Here is an 11,763-nt window from a genome sequence, read left to right as displayed (position 1 = left end):
GAAGTTATTTAGTAGTCATCATGTCATTGCTGCTCATCCTAGGCTTTATGGTGGATTTTACTGACACTTTGTTGGCTATACGAGCGGCTGATACAAATGTATGGAATGTGAGAATATGCGTGTCTGTAACTGTAGGATGCACAAGCGGTTAATATAGCTGTATGAAGTTTACGAATATGTGTGTCTGTAACTGCATTATACACTAGCGGCTAATACAGATGTATGAAGCGTGGGAATATGCTTGTCTGTAACTAGAGGTTACATAAGAGGTTGATACGGATGCATGAAGTGGGCGAATATGCGTGCCTGTAGCTACATTCTACACAAGCGGCTAATACAAATTTACGAAGTTTGGGAATATGTATATCTATAAATGTATTCTGGACGAACGATTGAAAACATATGTATGAAGTGTGGTAGTATCCTTGTCTGTAACGAGAGGTTATACAAACGGTTGATACAAATGCATGGAGTGTGAGAATATGTGTGTCTATAACTGTAGGCTGCATAAGCGGTTAATACAGTTGTATGGAGTGTGGGGAAAATGCGTGTCTGCAACTGTATTTACAACAACAAAATATTTTTATGCAAAAATGCAATGATTGTTATGCATATTTGATTTACTGTATATTTGATTTAATTTATTGTTTGTAAATTTTCTTTAAAAAAAATTTATTTTTATTATATGTCAAAATAATTTAGTTTTGCTTATTAGGAACTTGATATTTTTTTTCAGAAAATAGCTTGACCTTGACTCTTCAGTTGTAAACACCTACAGCTAACCTAGTTCCCGACCTTGATTTCAGAAATCTCTTAGACAAGTAAACATCTTTTTATTTTTATCTTATTCTTAGAGTAAAATGATTGGTTTTTGTCAAGGTCATAATGGGACTGCGTGCTTTTAGACGTAAATACTTCTCAAAGACTCTGGAAAGTTGACCCTCATCTGGGAATCTATTTTGCGTTTCAAGTTACTGTATAATCTTTGTTTATAGAGATATTTCGTCAGTCGGAGCTTTTTCTTTACACTGGAAAGTGTGTGTTTGTGACCAGTTTGGGAATTACATTTTAATTTTTATTCGAATTATTTTGGATTCTAAAGGATAATTCTTTTTCCTGGAAATATTTGAGTGCTCATACAGAATTCTTGGACAACGACACTTATTTAAATTTTATTCGGAATTCAATACCTGAATATTGTTTTCTGTAGTTCACAAAGGACTGTACATATCAGCTCTATACCGACTACTGTATATGGCATCGCCTTCCATTTTGGATTCTTCGTCAGGACTCGAACTTGAATTCATTAGAATATTTCATTATTAGGACTTCTAAAATTTAATTCGTGGATTATTCCCGGATTATTTTTGGATTTGATTCTTCGAACTGTAAGTTCTTACTTTTCCCTTTTTACAGTGTTTTTCCAGGGAAAATAAATTATTTGTTAAATTTTTCAAAGCTTGTTGTTTCCACTCTTTCTTTTGATAATGTTTATTCGAGCCTAAACACGTAACATAATATAACATATTTGCTTGTACAGGATTGCAGTTCCACTTTATTGTCATTTAAAAATATAAACGTAAGAGAGTTATTTTGTTAGTTTAAATGTTCAGAATATAATGCATTTTGATACTGAAAAATATTAACATGTAATTGTTCAAGAACAAGTTGTATCTGAAACAGGATTTCATGGTGAACAAAACCTAGGCCAGGACAAATCTTTTTCATATAATGTTACAAACGTATGTATGTATGTATGTATGTATGTATGTATGTATGTATGTATGTATGTATGTATGTATGCATGTATGTATGTATGTATGTATGCATGCATGCATGGATATGTATGCATGTATGTATGTATGCATGTATGTATGCATGCATGTATGTATGTATGTATGTATGTATGTATGCATGCATGGATATGTATGCATGTATGTATTTATGTATGTATTTATGTATGTACGTGCGTGCGTGCGTGCATGTATGTATGTATGTATGTGTTTGTGTATTGTATGTATGTATGTATGTATGTATGTATGTACGTACGTCAGTTTTAGTGTTTAAAATATTGTTACACGCACACGGGTATTTACTTGACCAAGCGGTTGTCAAACCCTGGCGCGATTCTCGCTAGAAGTCATAAGTTTCCCCGACTTTCCAAAGACTTCCATACAACCTCAGTTGTAAATCAGAAAGCCCGACGTGTCCATTCTATACCTAAATTTTCCTCTAATTAATGCAAGACCACAGATAAACCAAACTGCCAACTATCTATCAACCGTACATCTGCGTGTTTTGGCTTCATTATGTTTCTGTACCACCAACCGTCCACGCCTTAGAACATAAACGAGTACTCCCTAACAATGGGAACTATTTTAACTCCGCCACCTTAGGCCAGTCAATGTATGCTTTCTAGGCACATTTCGCCGATATAACTGCACCATATTCGCCCACATGTCGACATAAACAGTGTCTGTCAAGTCCCTTTTTATTTATTCCCTTGTGTAATTTACCGTTTTAATACCGTAAGTACTCTCCTTGCAGTCACGCTACCAAAGTATACCACTAGATTTTAATATGTACTATTTTACGACAGGGACATTCATTCGGTTTTGGTCGGAATTCACTACTAGTGAACCGGGACATCATGGAAACACACTAACACTTCACTCCGTGACGTTTGCTCCTATTCATTAGCTCATTAGTTCGGGCCAGGAATATTTCTATGGCGCCGAATTCCAACAATCAAACAAGTAATCACACAAATCTAAGAACTGCTTAAAACGGGGCACTACAACCAAGTGCACATACTCTAATTTACTACAATATAATGCATTTTGAGAAACCTTTTCATATAATGTTACATTAAAATATAGGTATGTATGTATGGATAGATGCATGGATGGATGGATTGCATGCATGCCTTAGTGCATTCATGTATACATGAAAGTAAGCACCTACGCTTGTATGTATACATGGATATATATGTGTTTACACCATAAGGCAAAAGGGCACACGTGCACTGGATGTCACATACAGATAATATTTCGATGTGGTTCAATGCGTACACAAATTATTTAATTCTTCAAGAGTAAGGTAATTGCTTTTGAACAGTTCAGGTTCTTTTGTAAACACCCCAACAGCTGTGGCGAACAACAAACGATTCAAAATACATTTTCTCTACTTTTCGCGATAGAGTTTGAGCAACAGCACTTATGTTGCATGTTAATTTGTTGTGGGATTTGTGTGCTAGAGAGAAATATTTTATGTTTATTGACTCCGGAGGTTTTCTTTAAATTTGAACGTCGTGACATTAAAAGGAAAATTTCATTGTTTAAGCAACGGAGTTAGCGAAGGGCGGAACGGAACGATAAGGGATGCAGTACCGGAGTGAGAAAGGAATGAACTAGTCTAACGCTGCTCGCCCTAATAGCCAAACAAACGATGACAAATAGTGAGACCGATACAGGATTGAACGGGAAAAGCCACAGATTGACAGAGATAACGAAGAATTCGCCTTTGAAAGATGCTCATATTTTGAAAGACACTTTCGAACGAGAAGGAACGTTTGTTCTAGAGAGGAAAACAAATTCGAAGGGATTAATTTAAAGAAAGAGGTATGTATGCTTCACCTGAAAGCGATTCATAATTTTCTTTTCTTTATCTTTAGTTAATAAGCTCTTAAATATAAGTTAATCGACTCAGTTGTGCATTAGAGAAAGGGGGTGACTGGTACTTGCAACCTCATTCCATCCTGCTTTAGTGATGAGCGCATGTACATTTTGGTAAGGACGTTGGTTCACGAGGTTGGCGATAGGCGCAGTTCCTCGCTGCATGGATTCTCGAATCCTGCTTGGAACGAATATTAACTCTTTAACGTACGTGTGTGTGTGTGCGTGTGTGCGTGCGTGTGTCCCATGTGTTCGAATAAACGGGCTATACCGTATGCTTGGCTGTATTAATTAGTACTATAAGAAACCTGCTGATAAAAATAAAACTTTCGAGCGATTTCAAAACAGATTATGACCTGCATCATTATATATATATATATATATATATATATATATATATATATATATATATATATATATATATATATATATATAATGTGCTTCTGATGAAATAATTTGTTATTCCACCAGGATGCGTAAATGGTAAATTTGCAGATCACAAAGAAATATTGCTACACACATTTTTAAGACACTGTTAAAATAAAACAAGTTTCAGATAAATATTATATTACCATTTTATGAGGAAAATTACATTTACAAGAGCTTTAGAAGTTTGCCCTGTTTTGCATTTTACTTAATGCAAGTGTCACGTAATTGCATAAGAAACTCATTTTGGGGGAAAAACTGATACTTTCGATATATAGCAACCCTATTAGCTCGCACATTTATTTTGGTTATTACCAATATGAAACATACTACCATTATACATTTATTCAGGCTGTCAACCATAATAAAACATACCACCTTTATACATTTATTCAGGCTGTCAACCATAATAAAACATGCTACGTTTATACATTTATTCAGGCGTCAACCATAATAAAACATACTACCTTTATACATTTATTCAGGCTGTCAACCATAATAAAACATACTACCATTATACATTTATTCAGGCTGTCAACCATAATAAAACATACTACCATTATACATTTATTCAGGCTGTCAACCATAATAAAACATGCTACCTTTATACATTTATTCAGGCTGTCAACCATAATAAAACATACTACCATTATACATTTATTCAGGCTGTCAACCATATGAAAAGAAACTAAAAATAATACATTCAATGAAACACACATATATTAATTATTTATGTACATTATTATGTTGCAATTCAAAGCTCTTTTACCGTTAAAAAGAGAGAGGAAAACGAAAAGAAAACAAGGCAGTGGAAAAGGGTTACGAATATTTTTTTATGACTGCTCTACTAGATGGTTTCATTAATGCATTATCTAATATTTTATACTGTGTTTTGTAATTAAATAAATTAAAAGTTATAAATCTATTTGTAATCTCAGTAGATCTATCTGTACTACGTTTGTAGTATAGTATTAATTCCACTTCGGAACAATTGTCGTTAAAAATGCAAAGCACAGACATCTATTCGTTTTTAATTTCAAAATCAATTTTTTTAATAAAAATTATATGATCTTTCTTTGCTTTTTCCATTTTAATATCTGATACATGAATGCAATGAGAAATGCCGTTCAGGAGCGTTATTAAAACTATATCTAAACGTATTCCTAGAAAATGTTACCTCATTTTATGAGAGTTATCAACCAAAGTCTTTGGAAATATAACTTCTTTTACGTGTGGTGATATTTTTTAGATAAAAAGTATTCAAGACTGATATATCATGTTAGACACGTTTCAGTGAAACCTTTACCCATCTTCGGATAATTAAAGTCAACACTTTTTCTTAATAACACTTTCTTCTCAACAAATCTTGATTGCATTTCTTTTTTCTTTTTTTTGGGGGGGGGGGTGTGGTGATGTGAAGTTATGCACGGTATATCAGTAAACGTATTGATCGAAATCAAATTTTGCAACAAAAAAGCAAAGACGAAATCAACAGAACTAAATAAATGTTACAAGGGATAATACAACTGGATAGGAAAACGTATCGCTTAAATTGAATGGAAAGTCCGATGTGTCTTTCATGCATCTTGCGTCATCTGTATCTAATTCGGGCGAATAATAATGCTTAGTCGTTCAGCCCATCCCATGTTCTTGAAAATAACAGACGAAAGACGCATTCAGCCACAGTGCTTACTTTCCTGAACATATAATCGGAACAAGTGTCAGAAAGCGGTCATGACAAGACGCAATCATTGCAAGACTCTGAAATTTCCCATCTCTCTTTTTCACTTGGCACCGAATATTGGCCTTTTTAAAGGCAAAATGCTGCACAATCCAATTAAATCACCTGATATTTTTGTAATTTCAATTATATATTAATTAGTTTATATTATAAGTTCATATTTTTTTACAAACACATCTTTGGTTAAAAAATAAAGTCAGTTAGGACGTTTGTCGGTTCATATGCTGCTAAGTAGATCTTGACTTGGCGTGTGTGTGTGTGTGTGTGTGATTTTGATTCTTAACGTCGCTTTAACAATTGTTCAGTCATATCGCTACGATGCCTTCAGTGTGGCAGTTTATAGTGATGTCCAGTGCTGGGGCATCCTGCCGTAGACATGTAGCATGATGTCCCACCCAATCACATTATCCTGACACCAGACCGAGCAGTCTTAACACTAACCTCTTAAAGCTGAGCACCTAGCGAGGCAGCTGCTAGTACCACTTTTATGTCTTTGGTATGACTCGGCCAAGGTTCGAACCAGCGACCGCCCGCATCCCAGTCGGACGCTCAGCCACATAGGCCACCGGAGCAGTGTCTTTACTTGGTATTTAGATCATTACATGAATAATTTCAGATTGGTTTTGATTGGTTATAATTTCATTGGAAAAATCACCTGTAAGATAGTTTCCACCTTTAACCTCAATACTATTTTTATATGTACATTTCATGTTGTGATGTAACAGTAACGCATACAGAAGACGCAAGCATAATGGTGATAGTTGTAAGTCATTTGTGAGCATTTTTAACGACTTTAAAGCAACAATAACACCATTATGTAAAATCAATATTGAAAAATATGCTGTACTTCAGCGATAGAGAAATTTAACACGTATTTGTATTTGGTATACGCAACATATGAAATAAATAAAATAATTCAAGTTTGCAGTAATGTACCGGAGATATCACGCATGGAAACAAAATAATTTTACAATGAAGATCATATAATTGAGAATCGCAGTTATTTCGCAAACATTACTCAAGACAAAAAGCGAAATGTGAGTTCGTGTGCAAGTTTAAATGAAGTATATTGCCAACTCAAAGGCATTTATGTACAAGTCTGAATTAGATTACCAGCTCAAAAGATATTTATGTACAAGTCTAAATAGCGTAGATCGCCAGCTCAGAAAATATTTATGTACAAGTCTAAATTAGATTATCAGTTCAAAATGTATTTATGTACAGGTCTAAATTAGTTTGATTACCAGGTCAACGGGTATTTATGTACAAGTCTAACTGAGGTAGATTGCCAGCTCAAAGGTATTTATGAATAAGTCTAAATTAATTAGATTACAAACTCAAAATGTATTTATTTCTAATTGAGGTGGATTGCCAGCTCATCGAGCATTTATGTACAAGTCTAAATGAGGGAGATTCCAGCTCAAAAGGCATTTATGTACAAGTCTAAATTAGTTAGATTACCAGGTCAAAGGATATTTATGTACAAGTCTAACTGAGGTAGATTGCCAGCTCAAAGGTATTTATGAATAAGTCCAAATTAATTGGATTACCAACTCAAAATGTATTTATTTCTAACTGAGGTGGATTGCCAGCTCATCGAGTATTTATGTACAAATCTAAATGAGGTAGATTCTTGCTCAAAAGGTATTTGTGTACCAGTCTAAATTAGTTAGATTGCAGGTCAAAATGTTTTTATGTACAAGTCTAATTGAGGTAGATTGCCAGCTCGTCGAGTATGTATGTACAAGTGTAAAGGAGGTAGTGTGTCAGCCTTTTTAGATATTTATGTTCAAGTCTAAATGAGGCAGAGTATTAGTCCAACATTAGCCCATTAGGTATATATCAATGCAATCAAGTTTGTTTTGATTCCATACCTATGTCTCTCTTGGTTTAGCGGCTGAACAAATATAGCTGGTTCTTAACCCTAGTAAGAGCTGTTATGCTTTGCAGTGTATTAATGAGTCATTATAACGATACTTCATTCATAAGAATTTCATGTATTTTGTCATCCACACATTAAAACATTGGCTAGGCAGTGGAAAATAACTTAGTACACACCTATCTTTAGACAAATTTTTGCGTCGCCCAAGAAGTAAAGACTGACATCGGAATGTCTGAGTTTGAAACTTCAAAAATAGCGGGGGGGGGGGGGGTAAGGACACATTTTAATAAAAGGCACATATTTTTAAAAAAAAACTGACTTAAGCAGCTACTCAGAAGTTATGAACGATTTTGTTTAGACTTTAGGGTTGTCTTCAGTGGAAACAAAAAATTTCAACTCATTTTTATTGGAACTGAAACGAAGAATTAATTGTTTAGTTAATACATCGATGGAAATGGAATAAATATTCTAAAATTATATTTAAAAAATATAATTATGCAAGTTTGGTCAAATGTGTCGACAATAATCCACAAGAGTTACCTTTTGGCTAGTGTATGCAAAAACAAATGGCATTTCAACCTTGCCAGGTACTCTAATCCGCACATCTGGTCAGCTATGAATTGTGTAATACAAACTCAATACACAACCAATCTAGACGGCTGACATCTTTTCCAAAGTCATCTCAATCACTACACAGATGGAGGGGGGGGGGCATGGGGGGGGGATTCATATGATTGCAACTCGTATCAAAATAGCTCCTAAGACTGTTTAAAATCCAATATAGATGACGAACCCTAATGCAAATTGATCTGATGGTTGAGCTAAGCTACACCCAGTAGCCTACCATCTGCTGACAACGTCAGTTGATGAGTAACTCAAAAGTAAAAATATAAACTGATTTGCAAACTCTTGTTTACTAGGCACGCTTTTGTAAAGATTATCGATAAGTGCAATATGCCACTCGCTACGAACAGTGTGTGTTATAGAAAATTATACAACGCGCGTTCGTTTCATAAATTTAATTTCTAATTTACTTTCGTGTATTACTTTCCATACATTTATAGCAATTATTGTATAGGTTTTGTTTCTGTCTTTATTCTTCTTCTTATTTTATAATGGTCTTTAAATGCCGGCCGTAGAACCCAGTATCCGATGATTATGGATTGATCATATGTAACCACGAATCTACCTCGGATCCTCTATCTACACGTTACAGACAAATAGCAGCACGATTACATTTATTATGTTGCACGACATGTTTCTTACAATTTATGCGGAAGTGTTTCACCATTGATACATCAAGGACTCAGTTGCCTGTTAACGAACGTTATTTTCAAAGTGGATAAAACCAGAAACCGGAATACACACGCTTGCAAGTTGGGAATGGAATATCGGACAAAAGACGACTGATGTGGAAAGCAAGCGTGTTACTGCAGAGCCATCCAGTAGGATTCTTGTCGCGATAGTGATCTATTGAATCGATATGGATATATCGCAAATGACTATTATGTCTTAAATTAAGTTGGTGAAGGTTCTATGCCCAACAAAAAGAAACCATTATCACCAAATACCACGTCCTGAAACATCCGATCAAAACGGCGCCAGAAAATGTTTCATTATACTTTGCACGTACTGGCTTTGGTTTAAGGCTTATTGATGGATTAGTCAAATGAATTCCTTGCAGACGTAAAACATCTATCTCCATCCACATTGTTGACTTTTTTTTAAAATAACGGTTTCATCTGTAAATGTATGTATATTTACATCTTTATCAGACAACAGATCAATGAGTACCAGCCTGTACTTTTTTAAATTCCTGAGCTTTTCGATGAATAAAATGCTAGATTCCTTTTGTTTACCACTCTCATATCACGTGATGTCCATCCAGAACCTTAATATCTTTCTTGTCTGAAATAACAAATCTATCGTATCAGATTTTCACAGATGGTTATTCATGCAACATTAGCTTATCATTGTACAACCTAACTTTAGGACATTTTTAATAACTTTTCGTTAAATTAAATAACGATTTTTCCCAGTTTCTTGAATTCAAAGGATAATTTATAAAGTAACCCGAGCGATTGCTTGTGATCACACGACAACGTGCAACATAATCTACATGTAATATCGACTACTGCTTCATAATACGGTAGAGACATCAATTGATTTGCCGTCATCCACATCACCCCTGCGTTTTCCTCCCCCAAAGACAATCTGCTCCATGTTAGCGTGTACATGTACATTTTATCGGCTTGTCACCAAGATGGATTATTCCAAACCACCCTGTAAATAATAGTTAATATAGAATTGAGCATGTATATAAAATAATTAAAATTCACGTTAACAAATGTTTTAGCTGATTACAAATCACGTTAGTATATTTATTAATTTCACTTTTGCTTAATTTAAATTGTATTAGCTTAAGCTTAAGTCAAACTTAGATACAGATTAAGTCAAATTTTATAATATGCTAAAATAGCTACAATGTTTTGACTTAAGTCGAACTTAGATACAGATTAAGTCAAGTTTTATATTATGCTAAAATAGCTACATTGTTTTGACTTAAGTCGAACTTAGATACAGATTAAGTCAAATTTTGTATTATGCTAAATAGCTACAATGTTTTGACTTAAGTCGAACTTAGATACAGATTAAGTCAAATTTTGTATTATGCTAAAGTAGCTACAATGTTTTGACTTAAGTCGAACTTAGATACAGATTAAATCAAATGTTATATTTTGTTAAAATAGCTACAATGTTTTGGCTTAAGTCGAACTTAGATACATATTAAGTCAAATTTTATATTATGCTAAAATAGCTACAATATTTTGGATTAAGTTAAACTGACTTTAGCCTAAGCTAAAACGCTAAATTTTGGCACACATTCTACTCCATAATGAAAGCCACATTTCCAGACATGCTCATTTCGACGTCGTTCTATTTTTAAGAAAAAGAAACCAGGCCATCCGTCATAAAACTTTAAATATTCTGCTCGAAATAGACAAATCCAGCTTTATGACTGGTCAGAATATTTTCAAGTAATATTTGGAATATACTTAGACACACACACAGACACACAGACACACACACACACACACACACACACAGAGCAAAGATCAAAATGGCGGGAAAACTCATTTATAAACAAACTTGAGATAAATGAGATATGAATTTAATGGTGCTAAAAGATGTACGAATTTACTAAGGTAATTTTCTGATTTTATCAGGAAACGTATACATATAATTGTTTCCAGTTTAATTGACTGTGTTAATAAATAGGCGTAGGTTTAAAAAATATATTTTTTATTTTGGCTGTGGTCATTTTATTCTAAGTCAGCGATTATACTATCAAGATTTTGGTTTACGACTTCCAATGCAGGAAGAATTCGGCGGCTTTTTTAATAGTTTTGCAGATGTTTCTATCACCCAAGATAATAGTCCAAGATAATAAGTAGTTCCTAATGCATGTTTCTACTTTTAAGAAAATAATTATGATACGTGCAAATAAATTTAAAGTCAGTTTCGTCGTGTTCTTCTGTAATTCGGCATTCAATGTTCTGTTTGTTTTTTTCTTTCTTGGTATATATCCTTGCATATTTCAACATGTCTGCTTTAACATGATAGCATGACTCAAACAAGCCTTCTTAAGGATTACGTTATCTTAATATTTGTTTCATGTTAAAATATTCAACAGAGAGCGGTCCCATAGACTGTCTAAGAATTTAAGCTACAAGAATAGTTACACCTCTTTAAGTTAGGTCCAAATATTTTTTGCCTGTGTTTCTATTTCCTTTACTCTGAATGAAGTCCCCATACAATCAGTAGCCTGTTAATATTAGCACTGGAATGAACTGTTTTAGGTAGTGCAAATTTGTAGTCTGACCGAGACATCAGTCAACGTGCCATGGGCCTTCAACTCAATGCTAATTTAGTTTGAAAATATTTTTATGTCACAAAGAGACTGAAAACCGTAACGAATGACGTCGAAACAAATGACGTTTTCTAGTCCTTTGCTGAACGTTAGTAACATCATCAAAACC

The 11,763-nt window shown here is 34.1% G+C and overlaps 1 protein-coding gene across 1 annotated transcript in view; it reads left to right on the top strand.

Annotated features, from left to right (window-relative positions):
- The first annotated feature begins 3,125 nt into the window (after positions 1-3,125).
- The window catches only part of LOC149797703 (adhesion G protein-coupled receptor L3-like), a 101,709-nt gene continuing 93,071 nt past the window's right edge, over positions 3,126-11,763 (top strand). The window contains exon 1 of the mRNA XM_089962626.1: positions 3,126-3,620. The gene's annotated coding sequence lies outside the window, so the exon portion shown is untranslated. The remainder of the gene's footprint in view (positions 3,621-11,763) is intronic.

The sequence above is a fragment of the Sinohyriopsis cumingii genome, chromosome 6 (genome assembly GCF_028554795.1).
Source record: "Sinohyriopsis cumingii isolate HCF-2022 chromosome 6, ASM2855479v2, whole genome shotgun sequence".
Lineage (NCBI taxonomy): Eukaryota > Metazoa > Mollusca > Bivalvia > Unionida > Unionidae > Sinohyriopsis > Sinohyriopsis cumingii.
Note: the sequence above shows the minus strand (reverse complement) of the source record. Positions and strands in the feature narration are given on the sequence as shown.